Consider the following 9,510-nt stretch of genomic DNA (forward strand, 5'->3'; position numbering starts at 1 on the left):
AATCCGAATAAATACTTATAACTTACTTAGTTTGTGTATCAGTCGAATTCGGGTGATCTAACAGTGTAAGAGAAACTTACTGAGTACATTCACTTACGCAGTGATGAATATTAGTCCCACTCCCGCGTGTAAACAAATTGTTTCGCGCCTCACTATACACGAGAGTTCTTCAAAGGGAAATAACTCGGGTGTATCTCGAAACCGGCGTATTATTTCGGCCCTTCACCGGCAATTTTGCCGTTTTCATATGAGTGAAAAATTCACGAGAGGGACGTTAAACAATAGGTAATAAATAAATAAATAAATCAAATAACCAGGCCTTTATAAGGATTTGAATGGTTAGCATTGCAAGTAAACTTACTACTGCTGTCAGAACAGCCTGTGATGAAGTTACACATCGGTTGTGAACAGTGGCATTCTCCCTGACAGTCTTCTCCATAACTAGGATACATACATTTTTCTGAGCAGTTTTCACTGTAATATCCTACAGGGCACTCTAAAACAAAATTATTTGCTTGATTAGAAAGGAACATTCTAAATTTACAAAGCATCAAGGGTAAGTTATATGTAATCGTTACATAGGTTTCTTGGAATGAGCCTTGTCTGACAAGATTTATGAGATATATTTGATTAAATTTTGAACATCAGTATTTAACCTAATGACAGGTTATGTTTGTAAACTAGATCGTTAAAACGATCATATGATTTGCGAAATACTGAAAACTGATCATACGCAGAACAAGTTCTTGCGTATCGAATCAGTTGAGACAAATAAACGTCATATGCAGGTGATAATTGAATATTGTTTCATAAATATGTTAAATTGAAGATAGCGAAACTGAAATCACTCCATTTGGCATAAAGTTGAATTGTTAGTTAGATTCTGCTGGGCTGGATATTTGCACAAATGCCTCCGCCGAATCTCGGAACAGCCCTTCGTAATTCATGTGTGGAATATCAGTCAACTTCAGCCGGTGCTATCAACTTTTTCTACACCTTGGCAATAATGCTCAATAATGGAACTAACTTCTGATCAGAATTAGCTATGCATTGTATTGAAATGTAAATCCGAAAATAAAAACACTTTTGTTGATTCCTCATTTAAAAGATGGCATCGATGGCGTACATAGGGATGCACTAATGACATTGACAAGTACAATCATTCTTGACCTTACCAAGCATACATTTTCCCCATGAATACACATTGAAAGTTTTATTCATGAATTTTAAAGACATATTCCTCATAATAATACGTAATTCTTCATCTATTGAAGGAGTTTGAAAACATTTTTATTCATTCACTGTATTAACATTTGTTGACTTCCAACAATGAATTGATTTGACTTATATAAAATTCATCATTTTAATTACAGTTGACATGGTTCACCAATTGTATTTGTAACCTTCATTAACTCCATTAACTTAAAAATATGCTTGGTTAGGTCAGTCTGGATTTTAGTGGTTTAGGTGATTATTGCGTTTCTATATACGTTATGAATGTTATCTTTTGAATGGAAAAACAAGTGGTTCTTTTTATTTTGGGATTTACATATCGAAACGGTAAACAATGGATAATGTATTGTGATAGAAAGTTAATTCAATAAACCTATAACCATTTTGAAGGAAACAGCATTGTTGCTACGGTGTAAAATAATTGCGATGCAACACCGTCTGAAATTGACTGTGAAGAGAATAAAGTTGATAAAACAAATTAAGTTCAATTTAATTACTTAAGAGTTTGAACTTTTGAATTATTTTTTAACTCCTCCAAACGGACTATAAAGTTTTGAAATCCGTAAACTTAAAGAAATTGATCTAATGATTTTGATGACAGATCACCGGAAATTATTGTTTCCTTTTTACATTTTTGTTGAAGAAGATAAACGTTGTATATATATCTAAATGTCGAGTTAAAGATCACAACAGTGTTGTCCTCCTCTCATATGGAGGTTTTAGGATGAATTCTACCTCATAAGAATACAAAAACATACCCCCTCACAGGTCATTTAATCTAGAAGCACAATGTGATACTACGGGAATTAAAATATACTTTAATTTTAAAGACTAAAATAAAAGGACTTTGTAAACGAAGAACTTCGGAACCTTTTCATCATTAACTTATGCAAATTATCATGGGATGCTTAAGGATGTACTCTCGTGGTAATTTTACCGCGAGTGAGTCTCCATACTTTTTAAAGTCGTAAATATGAGGATGTTTGTGTTTTATTTCGTGTGCACAAAGTAGAACATTAATATGTGTTTTTGTTTTTAAGTAATGTTATTAAACTAACAAAAATTAATTAAAACATAACAATTTTTTACTTTTTTTCTAATTTTACGTCATTGTAAACAAATTCGAGCTCGAAGAAGCACATTGTACGATGTCACATTTAGATTTTGTCTATTCTAAAGCAGTCCAGACACATACATGGACGATTCGTTAGAAGTAAAACGGCAGTTAAAGAGCATTAAAATCCATCTATGACGTCATTCTTTTGTTCGAACACTCCATTATTTTTCAGGAATGGAGAGTTCGGAAAGTAGGTCAACCTTTATACAAGTAGATATAAATGCATGCAACAAAAGAATGAAAAACGTAAGACATGATTAGAATTAAATTAAAATTTAGTTTTTATTAATGTTTACAGTGGATTTTAAGTGGGTCAATGTACTCGTATCACTCCATTCCTTAAAAGCAACGGACCTCGGCCCCTTCGGGGCCTCGGTCCATTACTTTTAAGGAATGGAGCGATACTCGTACATTAACCCTTACGGCTGCATCCGATATTCTCACAAGTGAGTTGCAGACAAAGAAAATTACAGACAAGCAGGCACAACCACACACATGGTGACACAGTACGTGTACTGTACATGGTGTCAGACGAGAGGGGAGAATGGAAGAATTTTAGCGATGTAGTACCCGAACCAGAGTTGCTGATATAGTGTTGAATGAATTTATAAGTTTTTAAATATACAAGACAGTTTTTATATGAAAATAAAATCTACAAACTAATAGATACTAATAGATTTGTACCTAAATTGATCTTCGATCTTTCTGATCCCGATCCCGCCTAGTTGGGCATGAGCGAATCTCGCTCCTAACGTTCAATGTATCATTATTGAAGGATCATTTTGATTAAAAAATGTAATTTATATCATTGTTTTAAAAAATCGCCAACGTATACAGCGAATTTAATTCATTAAAAAGAATTCAAAGGGAAAAGGGGGTTTCTCCCATCTAGAGAACTATGGTGCGCCGTTCGTGTACAAATTAGTTAAAGATTTTCGCACCTGACATTTGGGTGTAATGTCAATTTTTTGGGAAGTGTGTTTTTGATTTCTACATTGAAGGAGAATTAGGAAATTTAAAAAAAAAAAAAAAAAAAAAAAAAAAAGGGGTCGCAACGCTTGTTATTGAGCTATAGTGTTCTAAATATGACCTTTTTGCACTTAAAATTTATTCAATTAAACTGGATTTTTCTGTTTGTGTCAACACAACATAAGCAACACAAATCAATCATTACAAAGAATAGATACATAATCATGTCCTCTAACACTACAGATGAAAAAAGAAGTTAATACTAGTAAAGGAAATAAATAATGACCTTTTTGCACTTGATATACGAAAAACTTCATGATATCAAAATTGAGAGTTTAATTTAAGAGTAATGTCAATTTCTAAAATTTTACGTAATTTTCAAGGTCTGTTCTTCCAGTTTAAAACGCAACTAAAAAAAAAGTGGGGGTTGGAGATCAAATTTTTGAATTATTGGCGAAAATACTGAATTTTTATACAAAATTTCGAGTAAATTAATTAAATTTTTTTTAAGAATCGGTGCTCTGTTTGGAAAAATATATCAACCAAGTTAATAAATTACAACATTTGAACTAGTTCCAAGTCTCAACTACCTATATCATAAATTATAAAACTGAAATACACGATTAGGGGTATAAAAATAGACGATAAATTGGATGAAACAGAAACTGTAATACCATGCAGAATTAAAACGTTTTGATTAGTGAATCCTTCCGCCACAAAATATAGTCCCTGTCAAACCCTTTCAAAATTTGAATTGACACAAATTTTTTCAAATGGATAGGGTTCAGCAGTAGATGTGTAATACAGTTGCACCAATGGGATCAGTATTGAACTAGTGAATACTTAGTTGTAGCATCCTGCACAGTTGTACTCAAAAGCTCAGGAGCCAACTTCCTTAAAACAAAAGATAATTTCGTTGACTATATATATATATATATATATATATATATATATATATATATATATATTGTATAAATGTTTCTATTGGGCTACTACATCGATAATTTGTTTCTGATCAGTTCCGGAAAATTAAATTATTTTATCAAAATTTTACTTTAATTAGTCCTTCAAAGTGTAATTATCAAAAAGTTTTAATAATGTTAAAATTTGTTTATAGGGTATTGAAAATGCACATTTTAAAAAAATCCTGATTAAAATTTCAGCATATATTTCATAAACAGTAATTTATGCACAAACGAATTCATATATAACATTTTGCATAAGAAATTCTTTTAGAGTAACAATTCGTTGAGCAAGGCATTAAAACATAATCCCTGGCTAGACAAAAATTGGAGTTAATTGAAGTTGGTGTATTAGCAGTCTGGTGGTAAACCTAATAGTATTGTCTGTTCTATTGTTAAAATTTTACAGTATTGATAAAAATTGAGTTCCAATGTTTACTTTTTAGCTACATCCATTTAGTAACCACAGTGAGAGGGATGAGTCGTGCTATCATCATATGAGGAACCATACCAGGAAGTGCAGATTTCTTCCTCATGGCCACATGGAAGTTGACTGTTAAAACTGGTTTCTGGATAATAACTCAAGTACTTTGCATTCTCTTCAAACCAATTTTGGACATATGGATACATACGAAGAATGGAAGATGCCTATCAATTTGGGGGTCAGAAGGTCAAAGATCAAGGTCACAGTGCATGGAAATTAGAAAATGCTGATGCGGGCATATGTTTGACACATTCTTTAGTTATAAATGAATTAGTATTGTATATATACATACATTATTTATGTTTTCTGATTATTTATCATACAATGAAATAAATATATAGAATTTGTAAATATAAATTGAAAAATAAACATTTTATAACAAATCGTATATTGTTATTGTTTAAAATGTATGTCAGTGTAAGAATGGGGTGGGGACACAAAATGGTTCAAATCGTTGTTCCAATGTATACTACCCCACACATTTTTTTCATTTAAAATAAGTAAACTTATGATTCAAATCTACATTAGTTATTTCAGAAAAAGTTTGATACAGATATTCTCCCTAGGTTGAATTTTTTGATGAAATAGGTCTTCAAATTTGTGTGATATTTTATCCAATTATTTTAATTGATACTTGATTTTTTGTAGAATTGGTGATATATTTTATGTAAAAGTTGAAATAATCAATTATGCTTAATTTTCATCAAGTAAAAGAAAGTCAAGATTATTCTGTCCTTAATATTTGTTTTATAGTGTGTTTCTTGTGAAAATTGGTGATTTTCATGAAAAATTTAGTTTCAGCAAAGGGGCAACTTTGAGGGGCTGTAATTCTTTAAAGTCCACACTAACATACTCTTTTTTATGTTTTAAATGTCTTTCGGATAAAGATGTATCAGTTAAAATGGTTTATCAAAAAAGTTTGATACTTCTGAAAAAATTCAAACCAGGAGAGAACATCCTTAAACATCTCTGGTGTGGGATTTGTGAGATTAACCACTGTTCATTATCTTCATGTATCATCAATATCTTCACCTTTTCATGTTTAACACGTCTCATTAAAATTGCGGCCTGACGAACCACTAATTACTTGCGAACCTATCAATGTCACGAACTTTATAAGGAAAGGTAAAGATAACGAACAGTGATCAATCCTTTAACTCTAATAAGCAATACAAAATAGAGAGTTGGGTAAACACGGACCCCTGGATATACCATAGATGGGATCAGCTGCCTATAGGAGGAGTAATTACTCCTGTCAACCGGTCACATCCGCCGTGAGCCCTATATCTTGATCATGTAAACGGAGTTATCCGTAGTCAAAATCAGTGTGCTAAGAACGGTCTAACAATCGATATGAAACACTCATACAGCATTTGACCCAATGGTAGGTTGTATTGGCAAACTAGATCGTATTAACAACCATAGAATTTGCGAAATGCTTAATTTAAACGAGACTGTTAAAACCCCTGCACCATCAATTTGTTTGTCAGTAGCCTGCCTCGATTCAAAAACTGATCATACACAGAACAAGTGAAAGTGACTACGCGCTTTGATGATATTAAATTTTTATTAATAATGCTTTATTTCTGCGCAGTATGTATTGAATATTACAAACGTAAACATTGCCTATATTTTGCACAGAAATGTTCTCGCATAAAACTTGCACACGTGGCTCATTTTACATGTTGTGGAAACGAAGAAAAAAGCAACCAAAAATGCAGTCCTGGCTTTGGACATGTATACTATATTACATACATGTAAAACTTATACGGTACCAATTTTGAGACATACAATGTCATTATACTTCCAGCATATTTTCCCACTGTTCCCAGAGAGAGAGAGAGAGAGAGAGAGAGAGAGAGAGAGAGAGAGAGAGAACATTAAAATTTATATGAAACATTTTGTTTGTACAGTTGTAATTCCGAATTAAATTTGTCATCAGACTTATTTTTAAACATAAAAAGTAATGATTTTAATTACTTACTATCACATTCGCCTTTGTCAACATTCCACATGAATCCGACACAACAGACAAGGCCGTTGGATCTGTAATTTATTCTAATAAGATTAGAAATGAGTGCATTATTTAGGAAAATGCGCAAAAATGATATTAAGCTTGTTCAGGTTACCCTAGGCACTTGGACGTTGCTGGTTTACAAAACAAAAGTAAAAGGATTATCCATAATTTCCATATGGAATGTAGAGCGTTTGAGACATACATGTTGTGTGCCTAAAAATTGAATACACAGTTCCTTATCTAATTTGGTGTTTTAGTGGGTGAAACCAGGAAAGATATTATGAAAACTGTTGCAATCGGCATTAAAACAAATATTTTTCCTGATCACAATCTGAATTGGATTATTACAGACATTTCATCAATAAACATATAGTTTATTTTTAAAGTACTTTGAGTCATTTTACATGGCTGTGGTTATTACAATATGTGATATTCTGAAACAGCGTATTTCGTATTTCTTTAACGAGTTATGAAATCAATATTCAGGACTAACGGCAGGTTTGACCAGTCGAGAGGGTGTGTTTTTAAAAGATGAAATTCTTAAAAACCATGCTTCAGTTTTAGACACATTTAATATCCCAGTGAATGGGTCGGATGGATATGAGTTACCGTACCTATATCCTATATCTGCAGCTGATATTGGTAATGTAGTACTTAGGGATATACGAACCGTGGATATCCGCCTGGATAGCTCAGTGGTTAGAGTACCTGACCAGTAATGCAGGGGTCCCGGGTTCGATTCCTGATCCAGCCATACATTTTCCTCTCTCTCCTATACTACAGTTGGTGCCGTTGACCACCCTGTACTGCAGGTTGTCCTACCAGGGACGAAAAGAACCTGAGCTGACAAATACCTTGAAACATTTGTATATAAAGTGTTTTCTGCTTATATTTCATAGTTATTGTACTGCATTAAATTATCATTCTCAAAATGAAGATTATCAGGTGCATATATCTGACAATACCTCATAGACATTTTATTCATAATTTAAAGACATGATCTAGTGTTAAAGTTATTTACACACATAAGTATTTGGGTTTCAATCCTGTGTAAGATCATTCACTAGAACCGAAATATTTAATTTCATTAAATCTTAAACCTAGTTTTCATTTTATCAATGATTATGGAAAAGTTACATACAAAACTATCATAACAGGCGGTTATCACATATATGCATGAGTCTCAAACGTTGAATTATTTCTATGTTGTCTCCTCATTTTGTTTCATCAATAATATATATCATCAACTTTAGACCACAAGTTTACCATGATTAATATATTACTGATAAAAAGATGTAATTGGATTTTTATTACACATGACTCCTGTGACATATGTTCGCCTATTTAAAGAACAGAGGAAGGGGACAATAGGGATCTAAAGAACAGCCAATTTCAACAGGGAGAACACTTGTAGATTTGGGGTTTCTTGGCACCAAAAATTTACCGTGAAACCAGATATGGTATAGGTAAATCAAAATATTTTTGCATCCTCTTTCTTGAAAGGACAGATAATAATCACACTGCCTTTCTACAGTAGTACTTGACAATATGACGAGGAATCCCGTAAATCCTTTTATCGTATCACTTTGTCTGTCTCTGTGTTTGTCAAAGAACATTTATATTTTGAAAGTGATGCAATAATTCAAAGAGAATTCATGAAGATGAATAAAAAGATCAGCAGTACCTTTACAATCAAGTATTGGAATTGCCATCAATCGTATAATAGCGAGCGTTGTTGATAATTGCTTGGTTTGAGAAAAAAACAGCGCAGTCAAAATGCAACTGGTTATATCGAATGTGTTATATTTCCTGAGTACAATGAATAAGGTCGTATTTCAAGAAGTTAAGGAGCTTCGCTCATCTAAACGGTCACACCTTAAAGATAGACCACGGAGGTTAGGTCTCCGTTTCATTTCGGAAGAGCTTTATTCCATATGTACTATAGAGAAAACCCGATCAAAAATGACCCAATTGTTCACGAGATATTCATAGTTAACGTAAACATCCCCATTCTCACCTGTACAATAGATCGATAAAGCTCACAATGGAACTTACGGTGTAAATGCAATCTGAATCAGTGACGTCACACGTGTGTTTATCTACTCCACGTGTGTTACCGACATGGCCAAGAGTGGCAATTTTCCGAACGAAATCGAAGGGTTTGATGACGATGCATCTTTAGATTTATCCTGCGGATCGTCTAGTTTTTATGAGGACGAGTTTGAGAGCGATGAGGCAAGAATGAATTATATTCGGCCTTTTCGCTTCGAACCATACGATTCAAGTGCATCGGGGTCTGATAATGGTGACGAAGAAAATGAAAACAGTGAATCTGAAAGCTTGGGGAATATTGACTGGTATATGAAATTTAAAAAAAAATGATTATGAATAACCGTAAGTGAAAATATTTTGATCAAGATTTTTTTGTATGCGTTCACATCTCGTTCTTATTTCACATATGTTAAATCAGCTGATATGCGTAAATAAGAGATGATGCATTACGTTCAAATAACGAAACAATATTCAAAAGTATATGTACAGTTGACGGATATAATTACATGAACCTTAAACATTACATAATATAAGAATGAATTTGTATTGTATAGTACATAAATCAAACATGTTACTGTGACAACTGCACCAGTTGTGGAAATTGTTGTCCAATTCAAACAAGAGAATGTGTTTGCTGTCAAGAAATTGAAAAAATTAAAATATCTCTTCAGCAATG

Source organism: Ostrea edulis, chromosome 3 (genome assembly GCF_947568905.1).
Source record: "Ostrea edulis chromosome 3, xbOstEdul1.1, whole genome shotgun sequence".
Classification (NCBI taxonomy): domain Eukaryota; kingdom Metazoa; phylum Mollusca; class Bivalvia; order Ostreida; family Ostreidae; genus Ostrea; species Ostrea edulis.